General features: G+C 49.1%; 1 protein-coding gene across 5 annotated transcripts in view; it reads right to left on the bottom strand.

Annotated features, from left to right (window-relative positions):
• Positions 1-27,954, bottom strand: part of LOC147107204 (inositol 1,4,5-triphosphate receptor associated 1-like) — a 251,510-nt gene that overhangs the window by 209,919 nt on the left and 13,637 nt on the right. For 2 of the 5 annotated variants that reach the window (XM_086008382.1, XM_086008385.1), the window contains exon 1: positions 21,433-21,564. The exons of the other annotated variants lie outside the window; for them this stretch is intronic. The gene's annotated coding sequence lies outside the window, so the exon portion shown is untranslated. Of the gene's footprint in view, positions 1-21,432; positions 21,565-27,954 lie in introns of those variants that run through there. 5 annotated transcript variants of the gene reach the window in all.

The following is a 27,954-nucleotide window of genomic DNA, read 5'->3' as shown; positions in this document are numbered from 1 at the left end:
TCCAAGTTTTGTGTCATCTGCAAATTTTGAAATTGTGCCCTGTACACCCACATCCAATTCATTAATATATAATCAAGAAAAGCAGTGGTCCCAGAACCGACCCCTGGGGAACACCACTGTATTCCTTCCTCCAGTCCGAAAAACAACTGTTCACCACTACTCTCTGTTTCCTATCACTTAGCTGTTGTGTATGTACCTTTAAGGGAAGAACTGGTTTTAGACTGCAGTACCGGCAGTGACCACCCCTGTATAAAAGGCCCTAGCAGGCTTCTGTATTTCAGTCTGACGTTACCCTCCTGTCCAGACAAAAAGAGTACCCTCCTGTCCAGTAACCAGTAAAGTACCTGTTAAACTGTTCTCCCGAAGTCCGTGTATTATTGAGGCGCGGACTTTACAGTGGCGACGAGTAAGTTCGATCTCACCTGCAGTGTTGCATCAGCTCACGGGATCTCACCCTGAGAGGAGGCTTCTTGGAAGTCGTAGTCTGAGCAACGGGCGTCGACCGCGGGCAACCGCCCAAAGGATTCATCGGTGTTCGGAGAATTGCGGGAGAGGCTGTGGAGAGCTGAGCTTGGCTCCCCAGTCAAGGTGTTCCAGCAAATCATGCTGGTAGCAGGTAGTGCGCTGACCCTTCCGGACCGCGGCGGGCTCAAGCTCGATCGAGCGGCTCTACAAAACGGGCCGCGCAGCGTCGCTGGGAAAAGAAAACAAGAGAGAGAGAGAGGGTGGAGCGCACAGGGCGCGGTCGGTGCTCAAGAACCGGGCAGCGGAGAGAAAATAAACGGGGGGAAGGAAAGCGAGACGCACCGAAGCCGCGGGTCGCCGCCATTACCCTGTAGAACGCTAGGAGCAGCGTGGCAGCAAGGGGAAGAAGGAAAAGTGCGGGAGGCGCCATTTTATCCCGTTGGGGAAGAAGGAAAAGCACGGGAGGTGCCATTTTATTCCATTGGGGAAGAAGAAAAAGCGCGGGAGGCGCCATTTTAAATCAGCCAAGATGCCGAAAAGTGGCAGTATCACTGCTTTCAACAACGAGGTAGAAGACTGGACCACGTATGTGGAAAGAATTGAAGTGTACTGCAAGGCAAATGAGGTGGCTGATGGAAAGAGGGCGCAGGTATTATTGAATTTGATGGGCACGAATACGTACGGCCTATTGCGGAATTTAATTACCCCAGCTAAACCAATGGAGAAAAGTTTTGAGGAGATTGTTAATATCTTACAGGAACACCTAAACCCTACACCGCTGCTGATAGCAGAAAGATTCAAGTTCCATAAAAGAAACCAGCACAAAGATGAGAGCAATGCTGACTATCTTACGGAACTACGCAAGTTATCGAAGCACTGCCAGTTCGGAGCAGGACTGGCAGACACCTTACGGGATAAGTTTGTCTGCGGGCTCCAGAGTGAAGGAACCCAGAAACGACTACTTTTGAAAAAGGACCTGATGCTAGAACAGGCTTTCAGCATGGCAGTATCCTATGAAGCAGCAGCACGGGGCGCTGCGGAAATACAACAGAAACCACAAGAATACAGCGCTAACGAAATGGCGTATGGAGCAGAAAAGTGCTATCGCTGCGGCAGAACAACCCATAAGCAGAAGGACTGCTGGTTTAAGGACAAAGTATGCAGGCAATGTGGGAAAATGGGACATATAGCAAGAGTCTGCAGGTCAGGAAAGAAAACCAACACTACAAGAACTACTAAGGAACAGTACAAGAAAGTAAAGAAATTGACAGACAGTAGTTCGGAAGATCAGGAGAGTGATAAGGACTCCGGGAGCAGGAGACTAAGTTGTCTAAAGTTACACAACGTGATCGCAAAAGAGGATCACCGAACCATTTGGGTCACCCTCATGATAGCAGGGTCCCCAGTAAAGGTGGAATTGGACACAGGATCAGCCCTAACTGTCATGAATCGATGAGACTATGAGCGGCTATTCTCACACATACCCTTAAAGGACACGTCCATTGTATTGAAGACATACACGGGGCAAAAGGTCTACCCCAGAGGAAAAATAAGGGTGCCAGTTAAATATAACGGCAAGGAAACACAGAAACTATATATGCATATACTACGAGATGGAGGACCACCATTATTGGGGCGTGAATGGATCCGAAAAATACAATTGGATTGGCATTCCATTCAGGCGCTAACTGTGACTGACAAAAAGGATGATGACGTCGCACCTGGACGTCTGTCACAAATCCTATCTGACACAGAGGAGGTGTTCCAACAAGGACTTGGGACTCTAAAAGGAGTTAAGGCAACGATCAAGATTGAAGATAACGCAAACCCAAAATTTTTTAAGGCCAGACCAGTGCCATACGCGATACGCCCAGCCGTTGAAGCTGAACTGGAGAGTCTGGAGCATTCGGGTGTGCTGTCCAAGGTGGACTGGAGCGAGTGGGCCACACCCATCGTTCCTGTAATGAAGAAAGCGTTGAGCAGCACGCCTGGGGAGCCGAAGAAGGTTCGCATCTGTGGGGACTTCAAGGTGACTGTGAACCCAGTCCTGCACACAGTACAATATCCACTTCCACGGATAGAAGATATTTTCACCTCACTATCTGGAGGGAAACGTTTTACAAAGATTGATCTGGCCCAAGCGTATCTACAAATGGAGGTGGAAGAAGCATCTAGGAAATACCTCACGATAAACACTCACAAAGGCCTTTACCAGTACAATCGACTGGTATTCGGGGTAGCATCAGCCCCGGCTATTTGGCAGAGGGCGATGGAACAAGTCCTGCAAGGGATCCCGGGGACCCAGTGTTATTTGGACGACATCCTGGTTACGGGCGAAAATGACAGTGAACACCTTGCCAACCTGGAGCAGGTGCTCACGAGATTACAGGAATATGGGCTACGAGCCAACCGCCCCAAATGCGAGTTCTTCAGGAGACAAATCTCGCATTGTGGCCACATGATTGATGAGGAAGGGTTGCATAAGTCGCCGGACAAGATTGAGGCTGTAGTCAAGGCTCCAGCACCAGAAAATGTGTCGCAACTGAGGTTGTTCCTCGGGTTGGTGAACTACTACCATAAGTTCTTGCCGAATTTATCTACAATTCTGCACCCACTGAACGCCCTGCTGCAAACTGGAGTAACATGGAAATGGAGTGATGAGTGTAAGCGTGCCTTTCAGGAATGTAAATGCCTAATCACTTCAAAAGAAGTATTGGCCCACTACAACCCAACACTACCGATTCGGTTGGCATGTGATGCGTCACCCTACAGCATTGGAGCGGTGCTGTCACACAAATTCCTTGACGGTTCAGAGAGGCCAATAGCCTTTGCGTCGCGCTCGCTAACCTCAGCTGAGCGTAACTATGCCCAGATTGACAGGGAGGCCCTCAGCCTGGTGTGGAGGGTGAAGAAGTTCAATCACTAGCTGCATGGGCAGAAATTCACCCTACTGACTGATCATCAGCCCCTGGTCTCCATTTTTAACCCAAAGAAGGGCGTTCCGGTGATGACGGCGCAATGGCTGCAAAGATGGTCACTTTTTCTAGGGGCACATCAGTACGACATAGAGTACAAGGGTACGAAACAGCATGGAAACGCTGATGGGCTGTCGCGCCTACCGTTGCCTACGGTAGAAGAAGCACCTGCAGTGGACCCTGTTGAGATATTCCATGCAACCATAGTCGAATGTTTGCCTGTTACAAACTCAAGTATAGAGAAGGAAACCCGAAATGACCCGACACTCTCTCGGGTCTATGATTTGACGATGAAGGGATGGCCAGCATATGGCGACTCACTGTTGCCAGCATTCTCGCCAAGGAGAGAACAGCTGTCAGTGTGCCAGGGGACCTTGATGTGTGGATCCCGAGTGGTAATTCCACCCAAGTTGAGAGATAGAGTGCTCAATGAGCTTCATGAGGGTCATCTGGGAGGGGTAAAAATGAAGAGCCTAGCCAGGGCGTTTGTGTGGTGGCCGGGAATCGATAAAGAAATCGAGGATATGACCAAGGGATGCACAGGATGCCAGAAGATCCAAAACGCTCCACCACAGGCCAAGCTACATCCATGGGAGTGGCCCTCATCTCCATGGCAACGGGTACACATTGATTTTGCTGGTCCATTTATGGACTCAATGTTTCTAATTGCTGTGGACGCCCATTCGAAATGGCCAGAGGTCATCAAAATGTCCTCCACCACCACGGAGAAAACTATTGCAGTCCTACGGACCATCTTCGCCAGGAATGGGTTGCCAGAACAGATTTGCTCCGACAATGGGCCACAGTTTGTGTCTGAGGATTTCCGGAGGTTTCTGAGGAATAATGGGGTGAAACATTACACATCTGCCCCATATCATCCAGCCACAAATGGATTGGCTGAGAGGTTTGTTCAGACCTTTAAAAAGGCCATAAAGGCAATGTATAATGACGACATACCACTGCAACATAAGGTGGATAATTTCTTGTTTGCTTACCGGAATGCGACACATGCAGTCACCAACCAAGCTCCAGCCGTACTGTTCTTCAACCGAAGGCTAAGATGTCGCCCGGATTTGCTCAAACCAAACATAAGACGAGATGTTGAGGATAAGCAATTCCAGCACATAAATGAGAAGCCAACCAGGAGCTTCAAGATAGGGCAACCAGTCTTGGCCCATGACTACCGAACAGAAAAATGGCAGCCAGGAACGATATGCACACAGCAGGGACCACAAATGTACACAGTGGACGTTGGAGAGAGCATCGTGAGGCGCCATGCTGACCAGATTCTAGAGTCACAGGAACAAGCCAAACCCATACCACGAGAAGGTGCACCTGGTAATCAACCCGAAGTACAGATTGCGTCTACCTCAGAAGCAGTGGTATTGGAAACTGACGAACCAACCAATGACAATGAACCAGAATCAACTCCGCCGCAAGAACAGGATACTCGAGAAAGGCGCTATCCAGTCAGGATCAGGAAGCCTCCTCAAAGACTGAACTTATAAATGATTATTTCAGTTGATGTATATAGTATCCAGAAAATTGTAATTAGTTATTATTTAATTGTTAAATGAATGTTATGTACTGTTTATCTAAAAGGGGAGGAATTGTTGTGTATGTACCTTTAAGGGAAGAACTGGTTTTAGACTGCAGTACCGGCAGTGACCACCCCTGTATAAAAGGCCCTAGCAGGCTTCTGTATTTCAGTCTGACGTTACCCTCCTGTTCAGTAAAGTACCTGTTAAACTGTTCTCCCGAAGTCCGTGTATTATTGAGGCGCGGACTTTACATTAGCCAATTCCGTATCCATGCTGCCACTGTCCCTTTTTTTCCAGGGGCGTCAACTTTGCTGGTAAACCTATTATGTGGCACTTTATCAAACACCTTTTGGAAATCCATGTACACCATGTCAACCACATTGCCCTCATCAACCCTCTCTGTTACCTCATCAAAAAACTCGATCAAGTTAGTTAAACACGATTTGCCTTTAACAAATCCGTGCTGGCTTTCCTTAAATAATCCACACTTGTCCAAGTTACTGTTAATTTTGTCCCTGATTATCGTTTCTAAAAGCTTCCCCACTACCAGTGCCTCTATATCCTTTTAGTAGTAATGGAGACCAGAACTGTGCGCAGTGCTCCAAGTGTGCTCTAACCAAAGTTCGATACAAGTTTAGCATAAATTTTCTGATTTTCAATTCTATCCCTCTAGAAATAAACCTCAGTGCTTGGTTATGTTACTGGTCCAATAATCCAGAGAACGTGAGTTCAAGTCCCAGCACGGCAGATTGCCACTTTATATCTGGACTGGTTATAGTCTGCTCCATACGGGCTCCAATTAGCCCCGCAGCAATGTTCCCTCTCATTTTTTTTTCGTGCACGGACCCTATTACATGCCTGCGCAGCCCATTCAAAAAATTTCATGCCTATGTGGTCTCTTACGTGTAGAAGTCAGTGAGCAGCCTGCGCGGGACCTCCAGACCGCTGCGCGGCCACTTGGCTTAGCGGGAACGTTGTCCCGCGGGCGACGAAACCGAAGAGGCCCAGCCGTGGGTTCCCACGGAAAGAATCTGGGCCGCTGCCGCCCTGGGACCAACCCCCTCCCCCCACCCTCCGCGATTGCGACCTTCCCCCACTCCAGTGTCTCCTGCCCACCCCCCCCACCCCGCGCCCCCACCCCACCCCACACAACTTACCGTACTGCCGGCCGCCCCAACCCATTTTGAGGCCTCATTCCAGCGAGTGTCACCGAGGTGCCGGTTTGGCTCCCGGACTGATTTAAATGAGGCCGGGGCCTCAAAATCGTGAGGCGTCTCATCACCGGGTCTAAATAGACCCAGTTAATTTAGCTATCGAAAAATGCAGTACTGAATAGGATAACAACAACAGCTTGCATTTATACAGCACCGTTAGCATAGTAAAACGTCCCAAAGTGCTGCACAGGAGCGATTAGCAAACAAAATTTAACACCAAGCCACATAAGAAGATATTAGGACTGGTGACCAAAAGCTTGGTCAAAGAGGTAGGTTTTAAAGAGCGTCTTAAAGGCGGAGAGGTTTAGGGAGGGAATTGCAGAGCTTGGGGCCCAGGCGGCCGAAGGCATGGCCGCCAATGGTGGAGCAAAGGAAATCAGGGATGCACAAGAGGCCAGAATTGGAGGAGCGCAGAGATAGCCGAGGGTTGTAGGGCCAGACGAGGTTACAGAGATGGGGAGGGGTGAGGCCAGGGAGGGATTTGAACACTAGGATGAGAATTCTAAAATCAAGGTTTTGCTGGACTGGGAGCCAATGTAGGTCAGCGAGTACAGGGGGTGATGGGTGAACGGGACTGGGTGTGAGTTAGGACACGGGGCAGCGAGTACAGGGGGTGATGGGTGAACGGGGCTGGGTGTGAGTTAGGACACGGGGCAGCGAGTACAGGGGGTGATGGGTGAACGGGACTGGGTGTGAGTTAGGACACGGGGCAGCGAGTACAGGGGGTGATGGGTGAACGGGACTTCGTGTGAGTTAGGACAGGGGTAGCAGAGTTTTGGATGAGCTAAAGTTTACGGAGGGTGGGAGATGGGAGGCCAGCCAGGAGTGCGTTGGAATGGTCAAGTCTGTGGGTAACAAAGGCATGGATGAGGGTTTCAGCAGCGGATGAGCTGAGGCGGGGGCGGAGTCGGGTGATGTTACAGAGCTGGAAGTAGGCAGTCTTGGTGATGGAGAGGATATGGGGTCGGAAGCTCAGCTCAGGGTCAAATAGGTCGGGAACAATGCTTTGAGGCATGGCCTGTCACCATTCACATTAAAGCACAATTCTCTTTTCCCTGTTCTGATGCCTCTTGGCCTTGTGCGAGCATTTTTATGAGGTTACATTTTATGATTACAGTCCAGGAAATTCATACTGCAGCATCCATTATATTGTGTGAAATCCTTGGTTGGGTTGTACGAGTGGTGTGTTTACATTTATTCCGACTTTTCCCAGATTCTCTTTCCTCAGCATGTCATCTCCTTGACTTTAGTTGGCAAGGAGCTTGATTCTAGTGGGAGGAAGTGAGGGGATGAGGATAGGGGGCCGTTGGGGGAAGGGGGAGATGTCCAATTTTTCTATCCCCCAAGGTGAAAGGCTCCATATTCAGATCTAACAGCGAGGTCAAGAAGTGACGCATTTGATTCGAACTCTGACAAGCAGTCCTGGGAATCAAACCCACAGACCACTACTTTGGATACAAGCCCTGATACTGTTGCTTTAGATGAGCATTATCCAGGGAGCTGACAATTCGATCTTCAAACACAAACCCTTCCTAAAGAAACACAGGCAACTGCACAAAGACCAAGGAGATGGAAGCTGTCCCACATCTATTTTTAATCACCTCTTCTTCAAATTAAATACACTTTTTGGACCAGCAGCTTGAAATATAACATTTGTTTATGTGTAAATTGTAACCACATTGCGTCACTGGGATTGTGGACACCGGTTTAGCTAAATAAATCCAGCAAGGCCTCGAAATTAAAATTTTCATCCTTGTTTTCAAATCCCTCCATGGCCTCACCCCTCCCTATCTCTCTAACCTCCTCCGGCCCCACAACCCTCCCAGATCTCGGCGCTACTCCAATTCTGGCCTCTTGCTCATCCCCCGATTTCCATCGCTCCATCATTGGCGGCCGTGCCTTCAGCTGCCTGGGCCCTCAGCTCTAGAATTCCTTCTCTAAACCTCTCTACCTCTCTCTCATAGAAACATAGAAGATAGGAGCAAGAGTAGGCCATTCGGCCCCTTGAGCCTGCTCCGCCATTTAATGAGATCATGGCTGATCATCCAAATTCAGTACCCTGTCCCTGCTTTCTCCCCATATTCCTTGATCCCTTTAGCCCTAATTCGCGCCTTAAAACCGACCTCTTTGACCAAGCTTTTGGTCTCCTGCCCTAATATCTCCTGATGTGGCTCGGTGTCAAATTTCTGCCTGATAACGCTCCTGTGAAGTGCCCTGGGACAATTTACTAAGTTAAAGGTGCTGGATAAATACAGGTTGCTGTTGTAAATATTTTTTAAAAGCTAAATGAATATTTTTCTTCTTGTTACAGTTATATAAAGCTCTGGTTAGACCCCCATCAGGAGTCAGTGGGTTCAGTTCTGGGCCCCGCACCTCAGGAAGGATAGATTGGCCTCGGAGGGGGAGCAGCGCAGATTCACCAGAATGATACCGGGGGCTAAAAGGGTTAAATTACGAGGACAGGTTGCACAGACTGGGCTTGTATTCCCTCGAGTTTAGAAGATTAAGGGGTGATCTAATCGAGGTGTTTAAGATGATTAAAGGAGTTGATCGGGTAGATAGAGAGAAACTATTTCCTCTGGTGGGGGGGGGAGTCCAGAACAAGGGGGCAGAACCTTAAAATTAGAACCAGGCCGTTCAGGGGTGATGTCAGGAAGCACTTCTTCACACAAAGGGTGGTGGAAATCTGGAACTCTCCCCCCCAAAAAGCTGTTGGGGCTGGGGGTCAATTGAAAATGTCAAAACTGAGATTGATAGACTTTTGTTGGGTAAGAGTATTAAGGGTTACAGAACCACGCCGGGTAGATGGGGTTAAGATACAGATCAGCCACGATCTAATTGAATGGCAGAACAGGCTCGAGGGGCTGAATGGCCTCCTCCTGCTCCTAGATTGCTTACACAAGCTCTTTCCACCTGATGTTTGGCAAAGGTGTTGATTTCAATGGAAGGATTGGGACGTACAACGAGCAGCCAATCCACCACTGCCGAAAGTTAAAATCAGCTCTATAAAGTCAGAAGGTTGTGGGTTCAAGTCCCACTCCAGGAACTTGAGCACATAAAGCTAGGCTGACACAGCAGTGCAGTGCCGAGGGAGCGCTGCACTGTCAGGAGGTGCAGTCTTTCGGATGAGACGTTAAACTGAAGCCCCGTCTGCTCTCTCAGGTGGACGTAAAAGATCCCATTGCACTATTTCAAAGAAGAGCAGGGGAGTTCTCCCCGGTGACCTGGGGCCAATATTTATCCCTCAATCAACATAAAACAGATTATCTGGTCATTATCTCATTGCTGTTTGTGGGAGTTTGCTGTGTGCAAATTGGCTGCCACGTTTCCCACATTACAACAGTGACTACACTTCAGAAAGTACTTCATTAGCTGTAAAGCACTTTGGAACGTCCGGTGGTCGTGAAAGGCGCTATAGAAATGCAAGTCTTTCTTTCTTCTTTCTTAAAAGGAGCTAGGGGCTTCAAGAACGCGGGGCCGTAAATACAATATTGAATGTAAGAGACTTAGAACAGTGGTTGAGGTAGAAACTGTGTCGGGATAAGGGGTCGGCCATTTAGGACTGAGATGAGGAGGAATTTCTTCACTCAGAGGGTGGTGAATCTTTGGAATTCTCTACCCCAGAGGGCTGTGGAGGCTCAGTCGTTGAGTATATTCAAGACAGAGAGCGATAGATTTTTGAATATTAAGGGAATCAAGGGATATGGGGATAGTGCAGGAAAGTGGAGATGAGGTCGAAGATCAGCCATGATCTTACTGAATGGCGGAGCAGGCTCAAAGGGCCAAATGGCCCGTTCCTGTTCCTATTTCTTATGTTCTTATGTCAGTATTCAGGATTAGATTGGAGAGGGGGATGAAGGAAAAGGGGGTTGGGGGGAGATGGCAACAGTGCGGGTAAATGTTATTAGAACTATTTTCTTGTGGGGAGGGTAAGTGTTGACACGGACTGGTTGGTCTGAATGGCCTGTTGTAACTTCAATGTGATTCCGTAACGTAAAATTATTAGCACACTTAGGCAGGGCCCAATTCTCTTTTCTCTATTCTGGTGCTACCAGACCATGTCTGAACATGTTCTACAGCTACCTGTTGTCCCTACAGTACAGGGAACTTAACGCTGCATATCCACTGCATTGTGAGAAATCCTTGGTTTGCGAGGGTACAATGATCAGGAAAGGCTGAACAGGCTGGGGCTCTTTTATAGAATCATAGAATGATGCAGCACAGAAGGAGGCCATTCGGCCCATCGTGCCTGTGTCGGCTCTTTGAAAGAGCTCTCCAATTAGTCCCACTCCCCCCTGCTCTTTCCCCACAGCCCTGGAAATTTTTCCTTTTCAAGTATTTATCCAATTCCCAGAAAGTTACTATTGAATCTGCTTCCACCGCCCTTTCAGGCAGCGCGTTCCAGATCACAACAACTCTTCAAATCGCCTCTGGTTCTTTTGCCAATTACCTTAAATCTGTGTCCTCTGATTACCGACCCTCCTGCCACTGGAAACAGTTTCTCCTTATTTACTCCATCAAAACCCTTCATGATTTTGAACACCTCTATTAAATCTCCTCTTAAACTTCTCTGCTCCAAGGAAAACAATCCCAGCTTCTCCAGTCTCTCCACATAACTGAAGTCCCTCATCCCTGGTACCAGAAAAGAGATGTCAGGGAACATAGGGTCTGATGAAAGGGAGGAACTGAAAGAAATCAGTATTTGTAGGGAAATGGTGTTAGGGAAATTGATGGGATTGAAGGCCGATAAATCCCCAGGGCCTGATAATCTACATCCTAGGGTAATTAAGGAAGTGGCCCTAGAAATAGTAGATGCATTGCTGGTCATCTTCCAACATTCGATAGACTCTGGAACAGTACCCATGGATTGGAGGGTAGCTAAAGTTACCCCACTATTCAAAAAAGGTGGTAGAGAGAAAACGGGGAATTACAGACCGGTAAGCCTGACATCGGTAGTGGGGAAAATGCTAGAGTCCATTATAAAAGATGTAATAGCAGAGCACTTGGAAAACAGCGACAGGATCGGACAAAGTCAACATGGATTTACAAAAGGTAAATCGTGCTTGACTAATCTACTGGAACTTTTTGAGGATGTAACTGGTAAAATAGATAAGGGAGAACCAGTGGATGTGGTGTATTTGGACTTTCAGAAGGCTTTCGATAAGGTCCCGCATAAGAGATTAGCGTGTAAAGTTAAGGCACATGGGATTGGGGGCAAGGTATTGACTTGGATAGAGAACTGGTTGGCAGACAGAAAGCAAAGAGTTGGAATAAATGGGTCTTTTTCCGAGTGGCAGGCAGTGACTAGCGGGGTACCGCAGGGATCGGTCCTTGGACCCCAGCTATTCACAATATATATTAATGATCTAGACAAGGGAACTAGATGTAATATCTCCAAATTTGCAGATGGCACAAAGCTGGGTGGGCGTGTGTGCTGTGAGGAAGATACCAAGAAACTCCAGGATGATTTGGACAGGTTGGGTGATTGGGCAAAAGCATGGCAGATGCAATATAACGTGGATAAATGTGAGGTTATCCACTTTGGTGGCAAAAACAGGAAGGCAGATTATTATCTGAATGGCAATAGATTGGGAGAAGGGGACGTGCAATGAGGCCTGGGTGTCCTTGTGCACCAGTCGCTGAAGGTAAGCATGCAGGTGCAGCAGGCGGTTAAGAAGGCAAATGGTATGTTGGCCTTCGTAGCGAGAGGGTTTGAGTACAGGAACAAGGATGTCTTGCTGCAGTTATACAGGGCCTTGGTGAGACCACATCTTGAGTATTGTGTGCAGTTTTGGTCGCCTTATCTGAGGAAGGATGTTCTTGCCATGGAAGGAGTTCAGCGAAGATTCACCAGGCTGATACCTGGGATGGCAGGAATGACGTATGAGGAGAGATTGGGTCGATTGGGCTTGTACTCGCTGGAGTTTAGAAGAATGAGAGGGGATCTCATTGAAACTTATAAAATTCTGACAGGACTGGACAGACTAGATGCAGGAAGGATGTTCCCGATGGTAGGGGAGTCCAGAACCAGGGGTCACAGTCTAAGGATAAGGGGTAGGCCATTTAGGATAGAGATGAGGAGGAATTTCTTCACCCAGAGAGTGGTGGACCTGTGGGATTCTCTACCACAGAAGGCAGTAGAGGCCAATACATTAAATATATTCAAGAAGGAGTTGGATATATTTCTTAAGGCTAAAGGGATCAAGGGATATGGGGAGGAAGCAGGGACCGGGTACAGAATTTGGATGATTAGCCATGATCGCATTGAATGGTGGAGCAGGCTCGAGGGGCCGAATGGCCTACTCCTGCTCCTATCTTCTATGTTTCTATGTTTAAGACTGCGAGGTGACCTGACAGAGGTCTTTAAAATTATGAAAGGGTTCGATAGGATAGACGTAGAGAGAATGTTTCCACTTGTGGGGGAGACCAAAACTAGCGGCAATAAATATAAGATCGTCACTAATAAATCCAATAAGGAATTCAGAAGGAACTTCTTTACCCAGAGAGTGGTGAGAATGTGGAATTCGCCACCTCAGGGAGTGGTTGAGGCGATTAGTATAGATGCATTTAAGGTGAAGCTGGATAAACACATGAGGGAGAAAGGAATAGAAGGATATACTTACACAGGATTACACAGGATATACGGCACATAAACAGGACATTCGGCCCAACCAGTCCATGCCGGCGTTTATGCTCCACTCGAGCCTCCTCCCGTCTTTCCTCATCTAAATCTATCAGCATAACCCTCTATTCCCTTCTCCCTCATATGCTTATCCAGCCTCCTCTTAAATGAATCTATACTATTCGCTTCAATCACTCCCTGTGGCAGCGAGTTCCACATTCTCACCACTCTCTGGGTAAAGAAGTTTCTTCTGAATTCCCTATTTGATATCTTGGTGACTATCTTATATTGATGGCCTCTAGTTTTGCTCTTCCCCACAAGTGGAAACACTCTCTCTGTATCCACTCTATCAAAACCTTTCATAGTTTTAAAGACTTCTATTAGGTCACCCCTCAGCCTTCTCTTGTCAAGAGAAAAAGGACCCAGCCTGTTTACACTTTCCTGATAGGTGTACCCTCACACTTCTGGTATCATCCTTGTAAATCTTCTCTGCACCCTCTCCAGTGCCTCTGTATCCTTCTTATAATATGGCGACCAGAACTGTACGCAGTACTCTAAGTGTGGTCTAACCAAGGTTCGATACAGGTTTAGCATAACTTCCCCACTTTTCAATTCTATCCCTCTAGAAATAAACCCTAGTGCTTGGTTTGCTTTTTTTATGGCCTTGTTAACTTGTGTCGCTACGTTTAGTGATTTGTGTATTTGTACTCCGAGATCCCTTTGTTCCTCTACCCCACCCAGACTCGCACCCTCCAAGTGATAAGTGACCTCCCTATTCTTCCTACCAAAATGTAATACCTCACATTTATCTGTGTTGAAATTAATTTGCCAATTATATGTCCATTCTGCAAGTTTATTAATGTCCTCCTGTAACTTGTTGCAGTCCTCCTCAGTATTGACTATCCCCCAATTTGGTGTCATCCGCAAATTTAGAAATTGTGTTTTTGATTCCAAATTGCTAATGTAAATTATGAACAGCAGTGGTCCCAGCACTGATCCTTGTGGAACACCACTACCCACCTTCTGAATAGCTACCCTTTACCCCTACTCTCTACTTTCTGTCTTGAAGCCAACGAGCTATCCATTCTGCTACTTGTCCCCTGACACCGCATTCCCTGACCTTATTCATTAGTCTATTATGGGGTACCTTATCAAAGGCCTTTTGAAGATCTAGATAAATTACATCTACTACACTACCATTGTCTACTCTCTCTGTTACCTCTTCAAAAAATTCAATGAGATTGATCAAGCAAGATTTTCCCTTTTGAAATCCATGCTGACTATTCATTATTATATTTTTGATTTCTAGATTTTCTTCTATTTGCTCCTTTAGTAGGGATTCCATTATTTTTCCTACCACCGATGTTAAGCTGACTGGTCTATAGTCCCATGGACATGTTCTATCGCCCTTCTTAAAAATTGGTATTACGTTAGCTATCCGCCAGTCCTCCGGCATGAATTATTAAGTACGTGCAGTAATGTCTCTGCTATATCCTCCCTAGATTCTTTTGAAATGCACACCTGTAATCTGTCCGGACCAGGAGTTTTATCCTCTTTGAGTTTGATTAGTTTATTTAACATATCCCCTCTTTTTATTTTAAATGCACTTATCTCATTACTAATCTCATCATCCAATGTCATGTCCACCTGTTCTATCTCCCTGGTAAATACTGAAGCAAAGTAATTATTTAATATTTCTGCCATCTCTCTATCGCTGCCTGTGGTATTATCCTGTCCATCCCTTGGTGGCCCTATTCCCATCCCAACCTTCCTTTTTTATTTCACGTGCCTGTAAAATATTTTACTGTTTTGTTTTATGTTCCTTGATAATTTAATTTCATAGTTCCTCTTTGCCTTCCTAATTTTTTTTGACTTCTCTCCTAATCTCTTCGTAGTCTCCCTTATCCTGCTCTCCCCTGCTGTCCATGTACTTAATGTATGCTTCTTTCCTTAGCCTCAATTTTTCCCTTATGTCTTTATTTATCCATGTTGTCTCATTAGTGTTTAGCTTGCTCTTGTTTTTTAGCGGAATATATTTTTCCTGGACTCTGTTGAACACCGTTTTAAATGTTTCCCATTGCTGTTCTACATCATTGTTTGTCAATATTGTTGCCCATTTTATTTTCCCAAGTTCTATTCTCAGCCCAATAAAATCAGCTTTTTTCCAATCTATTACCCTGGTCTTCATCATACTTATGTCCTTCTCAATTATTATCTTAAAGTGTATTATATTATGGTCACTATTGCCTATATGTTCCCCTACCTTTACTTCTCTTATCTGCTCTGGTTCATTCCCCATTACTAGATCTAATAGCGAATCCTCCCTTGTTGGGCTTTTTACATATTGTAGGAACTCCATTCCCTTATCCCCTTTACCTACCTCTTCTGTCCAATTAATATCGGGGTAGTTGAAATCCCCCATGATTATTATTCTATGTTTTTTACACATTTCCCTAATTTGTTTGCAAATTTCTTTCTCCACCACCCTTCCATTATTAGGTGGTCTGTAGACTACACCTATTAGTATGATTGATCCTTTATTATCTTTTATCTCTATCCACATGGATTCTATTTCTGTCTTGCTGATAGCTGCGTCACTTTTTCCTACTGCCATTATGTTATCCCTAATAAGTACAGCAACTCCACCTCCCCTTTTTCCCTATCTATCATTTTTAAATATGTTATACCCTGCAATGTTCAATTCCCAGTCCTGATTATTCTGTAGCCATGTCTCAGTAATCCCTACTATGCCTGGTTCCTCGCAATGCATGATTGCTTCCAGTTCCTCTGTTTTATTACAGACACTGTGTGCATTGCTGTACAGACAGTTTAACTTATTTTTAATAGCAGTTCCTCTCACTTTATTTTTAACCATCTTTTTATACACCTGCTCGATAACTTTATTTATTCTGTGGCCACCAATGTCCTCCCTTACTTTATTCCTTCTTATGCTCTCCTTTCCCGTTTTGTTTATATTTAGGCTGCTTTCATTTCTTGCAGATCCCTCCTCTCATCTTACTAGTTTAAAGCCTTTGCCAGGTCCCTTTTTCCCCTGTCCGCAAAGACATGGGTCCCATCCCGGTTCAGGTGGAGCCCGTCCCATCGGTACAGCTCCTTCCTGTCCCAGTACTGGTGCCAGTGTCCCATGAAAAGGAACCCTTCTTTCGTGCTTGACTAATCTACTGGAATTTTTTGAGGATGTAACTGGTAAAATAGATAAGGGAGAACCAGTGGATGTGGTGTATTTGGACTTTCAGAAGGCTTTCGATAAGGTCCCACATAAGAGATTAGCGTGTAAAGTTAAAGCACATGGGATTGGGGGTAAGGTACTGACTTGGATAGAGAACTGGTTGGCAGACAGGAAGCAAAGAGTTGGAATAAACGGGTCTTTTTCCGAGTGGCAGGCAGTGACTAGTGGGGTACCGCAGGGATCGGTGCTAGGACCCCAGCTATTCACAATATATGTTAATGATCTAGACGAGGGGATTAGATGTAATATCTCCAAGTTTGCAGACGACACAAAGCTGGGTGGGTGTGTGTGCTGTGAGGAGGATGCCGAGAAACTCCAGTATGATTTGGACAGGTTGGGTGATTGGGCAGATGCATGGCAGATACAGTATAATGTGGATAAATGTGAGGTTATCCACTTTGGTGGCAAAAACAGGAAGGCAGATTATTATCTGAACGGCAATAGATTGGGAAAAGGGGAAGTGCAATGAGACCTGGGTGTCCTTGTGCACCAGTCGCTGAAGGTAAGCATGCAGGTGCAGCAGGCGGTTAAGAAGGCAAATAGTATGTTGGCCTTCGTAGCGAGAGGATTTGAGTACAGGAGCAAGAAGGTCTTGCTGCAGTTGTACAGGGCCTTGGTGAGACCACACCTTGAGTATTGTGTGCAGTTTTGGTCGCCTTATCTGAGGAAGGATGTTCTTGCAATGGAGGGAGTGCAGCGAAGATTTACCAGACTGATACCTGGGATGGCAGGAATGACGTATGAGGAGAGATTAGGTCGATTGGGCTTATATTCGCTGGAGTTTAGAAGAATGAGAGGGGATCTCATTGAAACTTATAAAATTCTAACAGGACTAGACAGACTAGATGCAGGAAGGATGTTCCCGATGGCGGGGGAGTCCAGAACCAGGGGTCACAGTCTAAAGATAAGGGGTAAGCCATTTAGGACTGAGATGAGGAGGAATTTCTTCACCCAGAGAGTGGTGAACCTGTGGCATTCTCTACCACAGAAGGCAGTTGAGGCCAATTCATTAAATATATTCAAGAAGGAATTAGATATATTTCTTAAGGCTAAAGGGGTCAAGGGGTATGGGGAGAAAGCAGGGACATGGTACTGAATTTGGATGATCAGCCATGATCTCATTAAATGGCAGAGCAGGCTCGAGGGGCCGAATGGCCTACTCCTGCTCCTATCTTCTATGTTTCTATGTTTCCCGCACCATCCCTTTAGCCATGTGTTAATTCTCCTGATCTGATTCTTTCTGTGCCAATCTGCACGTGGTCCAGGCAATAGTCCAGAGATTATTACCCTCGAGGTCCTGCTTTTGAATTTCGCTCCTAACTCCTGATACTCCCTCAGCAGGATAGTTATGCTAATAGAATTAGATGAAGATTGGTAGGAGGAGACTTGTGTGGAGCATAAACACCGCATGGACCAGTTGGGCCGAATGGCCTGTTTCTGTGCTGCAGACTCAATGTAATACTATATTTGATTCCTTGACAGAGAATCACCTGCAGTTAAATCTCATTGTTACAAAGAAGGGAGGGGAAACCATTTTGTAGTGGATTAGAAAACTACTCAGTTGTACCAAAATTGCTAGAAATCAACAAAAGTTTTGCTATCGTATAAAACCTGCTGGACCACCTGGCATCGACCTAAGCATTGGATTCAGACATGACAACGACACACCCAACCCAGCCGACCCTGCAAAGTTCTCCTCACCAACATCTGGGGACTTGTGCCAAAATTGGGAGAGCTGTCCCACAGACTAGTCAAGCAACAGCCTGACATAGTCATACTCACAGAATCATACCTTTCAGCCAATGTCCCAAACTCCTCCATCACCATCCCTGGGTATGTCCTGTCCCACCGGCAGGACAGACCCACCAGAGCTGGCGGCACAGTGGTATACAGTCAGGAGGGGGTGGCCCTGGGAGTCCTCAACATTGACTCCAGACCCCAAGAAGTCTCATAGCTTCAGGTCAAGCACGGGCAAGGAACCCTCCTGCTGATTACCACCTACCACCCTCCCTCAGCTGATGAATCAGTACTCCTCCATATTGAACACCACTTGGAAGAAGCACTGAGAGTAGCAAGGGCACAGAATGTACTCTGGGTGGGGAACTTCAATGTCCATCACCAAGAGTGGCTCGGCAGCACCACTACTGACCAAGCTGGCCGAGTCTTGAAGGACATAGCTGCCAGTCTGGGCCTGCGACAGGTGGTGAGAGAACCAACAGGAAGGAAAAACCTACTTGACCTCGTCCTCACCAATCTAATCTGTCGCAGATGCATCTGTCCATGACAGTATTGGTAGCAGTGACCACCGCACAGTCCTTGTGGAGACGAAGTCCTGTCTTCATACTGAGGACACCCTTCATCGTGTTGTGTGGCACTACCACTGTGCTAAATGGGATAGTTTCAGAACAGATCTAGTAGCTAAAAACTGAGCATCCATGAGGCTTGTGGGCCATCAGTAGCAGCAGAATTGTATTCCACCACAATCTGTAACCTCATGGCCCGGGATATCCCTCACTCTACCATTACCATCAAGCCAGGGGACCAACCCTGGTTCAATGAGGAGTGTGGAAGAGCATGCCAGGAGCAGCACCAGGCATATCTAAAAATGAGGTTGTCAACCTGGTGAAGCTACAACACAGGACTACATGCATGCTAAACAGTGAAAGCAGCATGCTATAGACAGGGCTAAGCGATCCAACAATCAACAGATCAGATCAAAGCTCTGCAGTCCTGCCACTTAAAGTCGTGAATGGTGGTGGACAATTAAACAACTAACGTGAGGAGGAGGCTCCATGAATATCCCCATCCTCAATGATGATGGAGCCCAGCACATGAGTGCAAAAGACAAGGCTGAAGCGTTTGCAACCATCTTCAGCCAGAAGTGCCAAGTGGATGATCCATATCGGCCTACTCCTGAGGTCCCCACCATCACAGAAGCCAGTCTTCAGCCAATTCGATTCACTCCACGTGGTATCAAGAAACGGCTGAGCGCACTGGATACAGCAAAGGCTATGGGCCCCGACAACATCCCGGCTATCGTGCTGAAAACTTGTGCTCCAGAACTAGCCGCGCCTCTAGCCAAGCTGTTCCAGTACAGCTACAACACTGGCATCTACCCGACAATGTGGAAAACTGCCCAGGTATGTCCTGTCCACAAAAAGCAGGACAAATCCAATCTGAACAATTAACCTAATTTCAATTAGGACACAAGAGCTGAATTCCAGAGGTGAGGTGAGAGTGACTGCCCTTGACATCAAGGCAGCATTTGACCAAGTGTGGCATCAAGGAGCCCTAGTAAAACTGAAGTCAATGGGAATCGGGGGGGAAAACTCTCCACTGGCTGTTGTCATACCTAACACAAAATAAGTTGGTTGTGATGGTTGGTGGTCAATCATCACAGCCCCAGGACATCGCTGCAGGAGTTCCTCAGGGCAGTGTCCAGGCCCCAACCATCTTCAGCTGCTTCATCAATGACCTGCCCTCCATCATAGGGTCAGAAATGGGGATGTTCACTGATGACTGCACAGTGTTTTTCACATTGCTGCGTGTGGGGACCCCTGCAACTAGTGATACATGAGGGGAAACCCCACTTAGACACTGGTGGCCCCCTGTCCTAACATCTGGACGATAATGTCAGCTGACTGCAGGAATCCATTGCAGAAAAGAATTCTTGTATTAGTAAGTTTCAAAAGGGAATTGGATAAATACTGGCAGGGGGAAAATTTGCAGGGCTGTGGGGAAAGAGCAGGGGGGAGTGGGACTAATTGGAGAGCTCTTTCAAAGAGCTGGCACAGGCACGATGGGCTGAATGGCCTCCTTCTGTGCTGCATCATTCTATGATTCCCCCCTCCAACAACTTGCTGGAAAGTATATCAAAAAGTACAGGGAAATGCAGACCGATTTCCCTTCACAGAGAGGTCAATAACCAGGGGTCAGAGATTTAAAGTAATTGGTGGAAGGATTAGAGGGGAATTGAGGGGAACTTCTTTCACCCAGAGGGTGGTGGGGGTCTGGAACTCACTGCCTGAAAGGGTGGGAGAGGCAGAAACCCTCATCACATTTAAAAAGTACTTGGATGTGCACTTGAAGTGCCGTAACCTCCTGGGCTACGGACCAAGAGCTGGACAGTGGGATTAGGCCGGAGAGCTCTTTTTCCGCCAGCACACAGTAGTATCGTGGTAATGTTACTGGACTAGTAATCGAGGCCTGGACTAATGATCCAGAGACAGCTGGGGAATTTAAATCCAGTTAAATAAACCTGGAATAAAAAACTAGTGTCAGTAATGGTGACCGTGAAACTATCAGATTGTTGTAAAAACCCATCTGGTTCACTAATGTCCTTTAGGGAAGGAAATCTGCCGTCCTTACCCGGTCTGGCCTATATGTGACTCCAGACCCACAGCAATCTGGTTGACTCTTAACTGCCCTCTGAATTGGCCTAGCAAGACACTCAAGGGCAATTAGGGATGGGCAATAAATGCTGGCCTTGCCAGGGACACCCACATCCCATGAATGAATTTTAAAAAAGATACGATGGGCCGAATAGCCTCCTTCTGTGTCGTAAATTTCTGTGATTTGATGAGAGACGGATAGAAATGTAGAAATTACTCGACACACAAACAAATTTCAAGCATCTGAAGAACGGTCACTGTGCGGCCAGTGGAAAGCTTGGCCTGTGCTCCCCGGCCTATCAACAAGCCCCACCACCCACTGCCTCTCCAGCTAGCTCAGCACAGACCTGCGACCCAACCTGGTACCTTCCAGGTTACACGTGGCTCAGCCACCCACTGAACCACCGGGACAGTGGCAGCGGTATATCGTCACAAGATGATAACGCTAACCAGCTTCGCCGCCCCCCCCACCGCCCCCCATGCTAAAATCTCAATGCTTCGTTAGAAATTCTTGGACACAGAGATAAGTCCTTGTACTGAACGAGGTGCAGTAAAAAGACAGAAGGAATCCTTTACCGGGACATGCACATTCTAGTCACAAGAGGCACCCAGTCTCCCGATCGTGGGTTCCCCACTGGCATTCCCGTGCAGCCCTCTTACAAGTTCATGGTACGGTTACAGTGCAGAGAGCAGTACCTGCAAGTTGCTCGATAAAGAACCGTCATCGTTTCATTGCTGCTGTCTCTCCCCCCATTGACACACAGCAACAAGAAGCACAAAGGCTCCCGCCGTTTGCAACACACTTAACAACACACAGCCTCTGAACCACATGAAAAAGTGGAACTTTTCTTTGCAGCTTAACTACTGCATGCAGCTAATTAATTACATCGCCAAGATCTTATCTTTAAAAGCTGAGGGCTGCTTTCAGCATTCCTCCCATTTCTTTTTTCGAGCTCGTGGCAAAGGTACTGTACCTGGTCAGAGGCAAAAGACACAGGAAGGTCGAGTTTACTCAATGCCGGCGGAATCAAAGCCCTCAGATCCCGGGTATTTGGATCACCCTGCACACACACACACAACCCAGTGACGGACTAATTCCTGCTATTCTCAGCCCAGCCTCACTCTCACTCCTGGGAGCTTTTACCATTTAAGGTCAATATCCATCTGGTTCTCTTGGCTCTCTCTCTCTCTCCCTCTCCCTCTCTCTCTCTCTCTCCCCCTCTCACTGTCACTCTCTGTCTCTCTCTCGCTGTCTCTCTCTCGCTGTCTCCCTCTCGCTCTCTCTCTCTCTCGCTGTCTCTCTCTCCCTCTCTCTCTGTCTCTCTCTGTCTGTCTCTCTCTCTGTCTTTCTGTCACTCTCTGCGTCTCTCTCTCTCTGTCTTTCTCTCTGTCCTTCTCTCTGTCTCTTTTGCTCTGTCTCTCTCTCTGTCTCTCTCTCTTTCTTTCTGGGGCACTCAAACAAAATATCCAGAAGAAGAATTGTTAAACTTTTTGCAACAGTCATCCAGCAAATCTGTTTCTCTTTGAAGACGACTATAAAGTCCCATAAATTACATTGCTCGCACTGTATTCCTTTTTGAGTTAAGCTCACTGGAACGCACGGCCTCAGTCGTGCTTTTCTCTCCTGAGGGCTCAGACTGCCCCTGGGGTGCTGTCCCACGGGGGGGAGTTGCACCCCCAAGTGCCCATTCTTCAGGCACAAGCCCGCACAGTGAGTGGCGTCAGGTTAATCAACCATGTGGGGCAGCACAGCCCATTCTCGTCATCAACAACACCATCCAGCAGAAGCCACTGGATAACTATCAGTGGCAAGATGGATGGAAGGAAGGAGGGAAGGATGGATGGAAGGCAGAAAAAACAGAAAGAACACCCATTTCTGTAGCCTCAGTCACAACCTCAGGAAGTCCCTAAGAGCTTTACACTGATGAAGTACTTTTTGAAGTGTAGTCACTGTTGTAATGTAGGAAACGCGGCAGCCAACTACAGTACTGAGGGAGCGCTGCACTGTCAGAGGGGCAGTGCTGAGGGAGCGCTGCACTGTCGGAGGGGCAGTACTGAGGAGCGCTGCACTGTCAGAGGGGCAGTACTGAGGGAGCGCTGCACTGTCGAAGGGGCAGTACTGAGGGAGCGCTGCACTGTCGGAGGGGCAGTACTGAGGGAGCGCTGCACTGTCGGAGGGGCAGTACTGAGGGAGCGCTGCACTGTCGGAGGTGCAGTACTGAGGGAGCGCTGCACTGTCGGAGGGGCAGTACTGAGAGAGCGCTGCACTGTCGGAGGGGCAGTACTGAGGGAGCACTGCACAGTCGGAGGGGCAGTACTGAGGGAGTGCCGTACTGTCGGGGGGGCAGTACTGAGGGAGCGCTGCACTCTCGGAGGGACAGTACTGAGGGAGCGCTGCACTGTCGGGGGGAGGGCATAACAGAGGGAGCGCTGCACTGTCGGAGGGACAGTACTGAGGGAGCACTGAACTGTCGGAAAGGAAGTACTGAGGGAGCACTGCACTGTCGGGGGGGCAGTACTGAGGGAGCGCTGCACTGTCGGGGGTGCAGTACTGAGGGAGCGCCGCACTGTTGGGGGGGGCAGTACTGAGGGAGCGCTGCTCTGTCGGAGGATCAGTACTGAGGGAGCACTGCACTGTCAGAGGGGCAGTACTGAGGGAGCGCTGCACTGTCGGAGGCTCAGTACTGAGGGAGTGATACACTGTCGGAGGGGCAGTACTGAGGGAGCGCTGCAATATCAGAGGGGCAGTACTGAGGGAGCGCTGCACTGTCGGAGGGGCAGTATTGAGGGAGCGCTGCACTGTCGGAGGGGCAGTACTGAGGGAGCGCTGCACTGTCGGAGGGGCAGTACTGAGGGAGCGCTGCACTGTCGGAGGGGCAGTACAGAGGGAGCGCCGCACTGTCGGAGGGGCAGTACTGAGGGAGCGCTGCACTGTCGGAGGGGCAGTACTGAGGGAGCACTGCACTGTCGGAGGGGCAGTATTGAGGGAGCGCTGCACTGTCGGAGGGGCAGTACTGAGGGAGCGCCGCACTGTCGGAGGGACAGTACTAAGGGAGCGCTGCACTGTCGGGGGGACAGTACTGAGGGAGCACTGCATTGTCGGAAAGGAAGTACTGAGGGAGCGCCACACTGTCGGAGGGACAGTACTGAGGGAGCACTGCACTGTCGGGGGGGCAGTACTGAGGGAGCACTGCACTGTCGGGGGGGGCAGTACTGAGGGAGCGCCGCACTGTCGGGGGTGGGGCAGTACTGAGGGAGCACTGCGCTGTCGGAAAGGAAGTACTGAGGGAGCGCCGCACTGTCGGAGGGACATTACTGAGGGAGCACTGCACTGTCAGGGGGGTAGTACTGAGGGAGTGCTGCACTGTCGGGGGGGCAGTACTGAGGGAGCGCCGCACTGTCGGTGGGGCAGTACTGAGGGAGCGCTGCACTGTCGGAGGGGCAGTGCTGAGGGAGCGCAGCACTGTCGGAGGGGCAGTACTGAGGGAGCGCTGCACTGTCGGAGGGGCAGTACTGAGGGAGTGCTGCACTGTCGGAGGGGCAGTACTGAGGGAGCGTTGCACTGTCGGAGGGGCAGTACTGAGGGAGCGCTGCACTGTCGGAGGGGCAGTACTGAGGGAGTGCTGCACTGTCGGAGGGGCAGTACTGAGGGAGCGCTGCACTGTCGGAGGGTCAGTACTGAGGGAGCGTTGCACTGTCGGAGGGGCAGTACTGAGGGAGCGCTGCACTGTCGGAGGGGCAGTACTGAGGGAGCGCTGCACTGTCGGAGGGGCAGTACTGAGGGAGCGCTGCACTGTCGGAGGGGCAGTACTGAGGGAGCGCTGCACTGTCGGATGGGCAGTACTGAGGGAGCGCTGCACTGTCGGAGGGCAGTACTGAGGGAGCGCCGCACTGTCGGAGGGCAGTACTGAGGGAGCGCTGCACTGTCGGAGGGCAGTACTGAGGGAGCGCTGCACTGTCAGAGGGGCAGTACTGAGGGAGCGCTGCACTGTCGGAGGGTCAGTACTGAGGGAGCGTTGCACTGTCGGAGGGGCAGTACTGAGGGAGCGCTGCACTGTCGGAGGGGCAGTACTGAGGGAGTGCTGCACTGTCGGAGGGGCAGTACTGAGGGAGCGCTGCACTGTCGGAGGGTCAGTACTGAGGGAGCGTTGCACTGTCGGAAGGGCAGTACTGAGGGAGCGCTGCACTGTCGGAGGGGCAGTACTGAGGGAGCGCTGCACTGTCGGAGGGGCAGTACTGAGGGAGCGTTGCACTGTCGGAGGGGCAGTACTGAGGGAGCGCTGCACTGTCGGAGGGGCAGTACTGAGGGAGTGCTGCACTGTCGGAGGGACAGTACTGAGGGAGCGCTGCACTGTCAGGGGGACAGTACTGAGGGAGCACTGCATTGTCGGATGGGCCATCTTTCAGATGAGATGTTAAACCGAGGCCCCGTCTTCCCTCTCATGTGGAGGTAAAAGATCCCACGGCCGCTATTGGAAGAGATCTGGTCACTCAACACAGACAAGGGATTGAACATGCGGCCCTCCCCCGGTCTGTGTGCCTCAGTACCACACCAGGCCATTAACCCACTGAAGTATGAGAGGGGCTGAAAGGCAGTCTTTTACTTTCAGTTGTCTGACTATATTTAGGTTTTACTGCGTAAAGTGTTTATAAAGTATTTCACAAGCTGTTTAACGATTGATAAAAAGCTGTGGTTGGGAATGCTGAGCGATCTGGTGCGAAACATGATGCATCTGAGACAGAGGCACACACAGGATGCTAAGGAGTCGGACTCAAATCCAGCCCAAGCCTCCTCTGGCCTGGAATCGCGAGGTGGGAGCAGAGTTCTGTTTTTCGGAATCTGTAAACAGGCTTCTTACAATTTCGGAAGTGAAAATCAAATCTCGCGAAAACAAAAGTCTTGCAAAGTGCGGAGATAAACCATAAGCCTAACAGCCGCGGGGGAAACAGGACTGGGACACTGACACACGTCGCGCGGAGTGTGAGAACCTCGCGCATCCAAACCCATGAATCACACCGCGCAAATAAACAGCACAACGGTGTCTGGGAATTCGAGTCATGGGGGAGAAGTTGGGGCGCTAACTTCGCTGAAATTCACCAGTAGCGTCCTAAGAGGGAGGCGGGGTGCTACTAGAAGTGGCCCGCCTCTCTCTTGGGGCGCTGCGAGTGAATATCGCGGCGCTTGCGGCACATCGCCCCGCGGTACTGCAGGCCTTCCTCCCCTTATTAAAGGGGGGTGCCTAGCGCAGCATGGCCTGGGGCCCAGCTGGGCCACCAGGGATCAGAGTGCTGGCAAAAGAGCTCATTAATAAGTACGTTAATCTCGCTATAGGCAATGACCCTGGAATGTGATTAAGGCAATCCGAGCCCAGTCAGCCATCCTCACTAACATTTCGGGAGTGATGCTAAAGTTGGGAGAGGTGTCCCACAAACTAGTCATGCAACAGCCTGACCCAGTCATACTCACAGTCTCACAATAAGGGGTTGGCTATTTAGGACTGAGATGAGGAGAAATTTCTTCACCCAGAGGGTGGTGAATCTTTGGAATTCTCTACCCCAGAGGGCTGTGGAGACTCAGTCGTTGAGTATATTCAAGACAGAGATCGATAGACTTTTGAATATTAAGGGAATCAAATGATATGGGGATAGTGCAGGAAAGTGGAGTTGAGGTCGATGATCAGCCATGATCTCATTGAATGGCGGAGCAGGCCCGAGGGCTGTATGGCCTCCTTCAGCTCCTATTTCTTATGTTCTTATGTCGTCACAGAATTAGGACAGACACACCAGTGGCGGTGGCACAGTGATATACAGTCGGGAGGGAGTGGGAACATTGCCACAAAGTGGGCCTCTGGGTCCCACAGGGCAAATCGCAGCCCCCCTTCCCCAAAGTCTCTCCCACAAGACCAAAGACTAATGTTAAAACTTCTGGGGGGAAAAATTTGGTTGCCTTGCGCCTCCCGTTAGTGCCCGCTAATGGGGCGCAAGGCAACTAGCGCCTGGGCGCGGCACCGCCAACGCCTCCCGCGAAATTCAACGGGAGGTTAGCGGCAGCGGTAACCGTTAGCGCCCTGGACGATGATGTCATCGTCATGCACAATGCCCCGCTCGCACCCCGGCCGCGATCTTCGGTAGCGCCCCCTGACTTACCGCCGGACTCTATGTCCGACGGGGTCAGGGGTGCCTACCTGCAGCCGGGGCGGCGCTAATTAAAAGCGAAGTGCCGGGCAACCATTTTTGTTGCTGGCCGCCTGCCAGCACCTGCCCCCGTTGCCGTCCCCGGCCTCCTCTTCTGCCCCCTCCCCGCCCCGCGGAGTGCCGGCTGCGCTCCGTGAGCCCGGCACTTCTCTTGAGTGCCGGGCTCTTTTGCCGGCACTCCGATCCCTGGGGGCCCAGCTGGACCCCGAGTCGCGTTGCGCAAGGCCCCTCCCCTTTAAGAAAGGGAGGAAGGCCTGCAATACTGCGGCACGTAGCACCATGATATTCCCTCGCAGCGCCCCGAGAGAGAGGCGGGGCGCTTCCAGTACCGGTGAATTTCGGTCGCGGGGGTGCTAATTTTTTCAGCGCCCCGGCGAAGTTTGCGCTCCAAGGGCGGCGCTACCCAATTTTTCCCCTTGTTTTCTTTTGAACTCTGCTGTAAAGATAAGCTCGTTCTCCCTACAGCCCACAATCTTTCATGGAATCACTCTGCTAAATTGCAACATGTTCCAGCTGTTTACTCCGATCTAGAATTCCGAATGCCTCGCTCACCAGAGCAGGTGCAGGAGATCACTGGTGCAGCATCGAAAGTACATGCAGCCCACACCTGGGAAAATTATACCACTTCCTCCATCCTCCTCCATCCCAGCAAAACCAGCCGGGGGACTAGAGTCCTGAACACACTCCCTCAGTACAGCACTGGAGTGTCAGCCTAGATTCTGTGTTCATATCTCTGGAGTGGGACTTGAACCCACGACCTTCTGACTCCGAGGCGAGGGTACTGCCCCCTGAGCCACAGCTGACACCTTCTCTGTCTTTTGGTTACCAACCCTCCTGCCATTGGAAACAGTTTCTCCTTATTTGTCAAAATACCTCATAATTTTGAACACCCCTATTAAATCTCCCCTTAAACCTACTCTTGTCATTTTCTCATTGCTGTCTGTGGGAGCTTGCTGTGCGGAAATTGGCCGTCGCGTTTCCTACATTACAACAGTGACTCCACTTCAAAAGTATTTTATTGATTGTGAAGCGCTTTGGGGACATCCTGAGGTTGTGAAAGGTGCTATAGAAATGCAATTAATTATTATTTCTTTATTCTTCCTTTCTTTCTTACACAGGAATAACTCCAACAACATGCCGAGCGATTCCTGGATAATGCGATGCAGCCAATCAATTTCCACTTTGTAATCAGCTTCATCACTTCCCTCCTTTATGCTGTTCCAGGCAGTCTACTCGTCATTCTTCTGGTTTTCAATATAATTCTGCAGCAATGAAGCTTCAGCGCCAAGTGGCGATTGAGA

The sequence above is a fragment of the Somniosus microcephalus genome, chromosome 15, assembly GCF_052327205.1.
Source record: "Somniosus microcephalus isolate GS21.2 chromosome 15, FLI_Smic_1.0, whole genome shotgun sequence".
In the NCBI taxonomy this organism is placed as follows: Eukaryota; Metazoa; Chordata; class Chondrichthyes; order Squaliformes; family Somniosidae; genus Somniosus; species Somniosus microcephalus.
The sequence above is the reverse complement of the archived record's forward strand: the minus strand, read 5'-3'. Positions and strand labels throughout refer to the sequence as shown.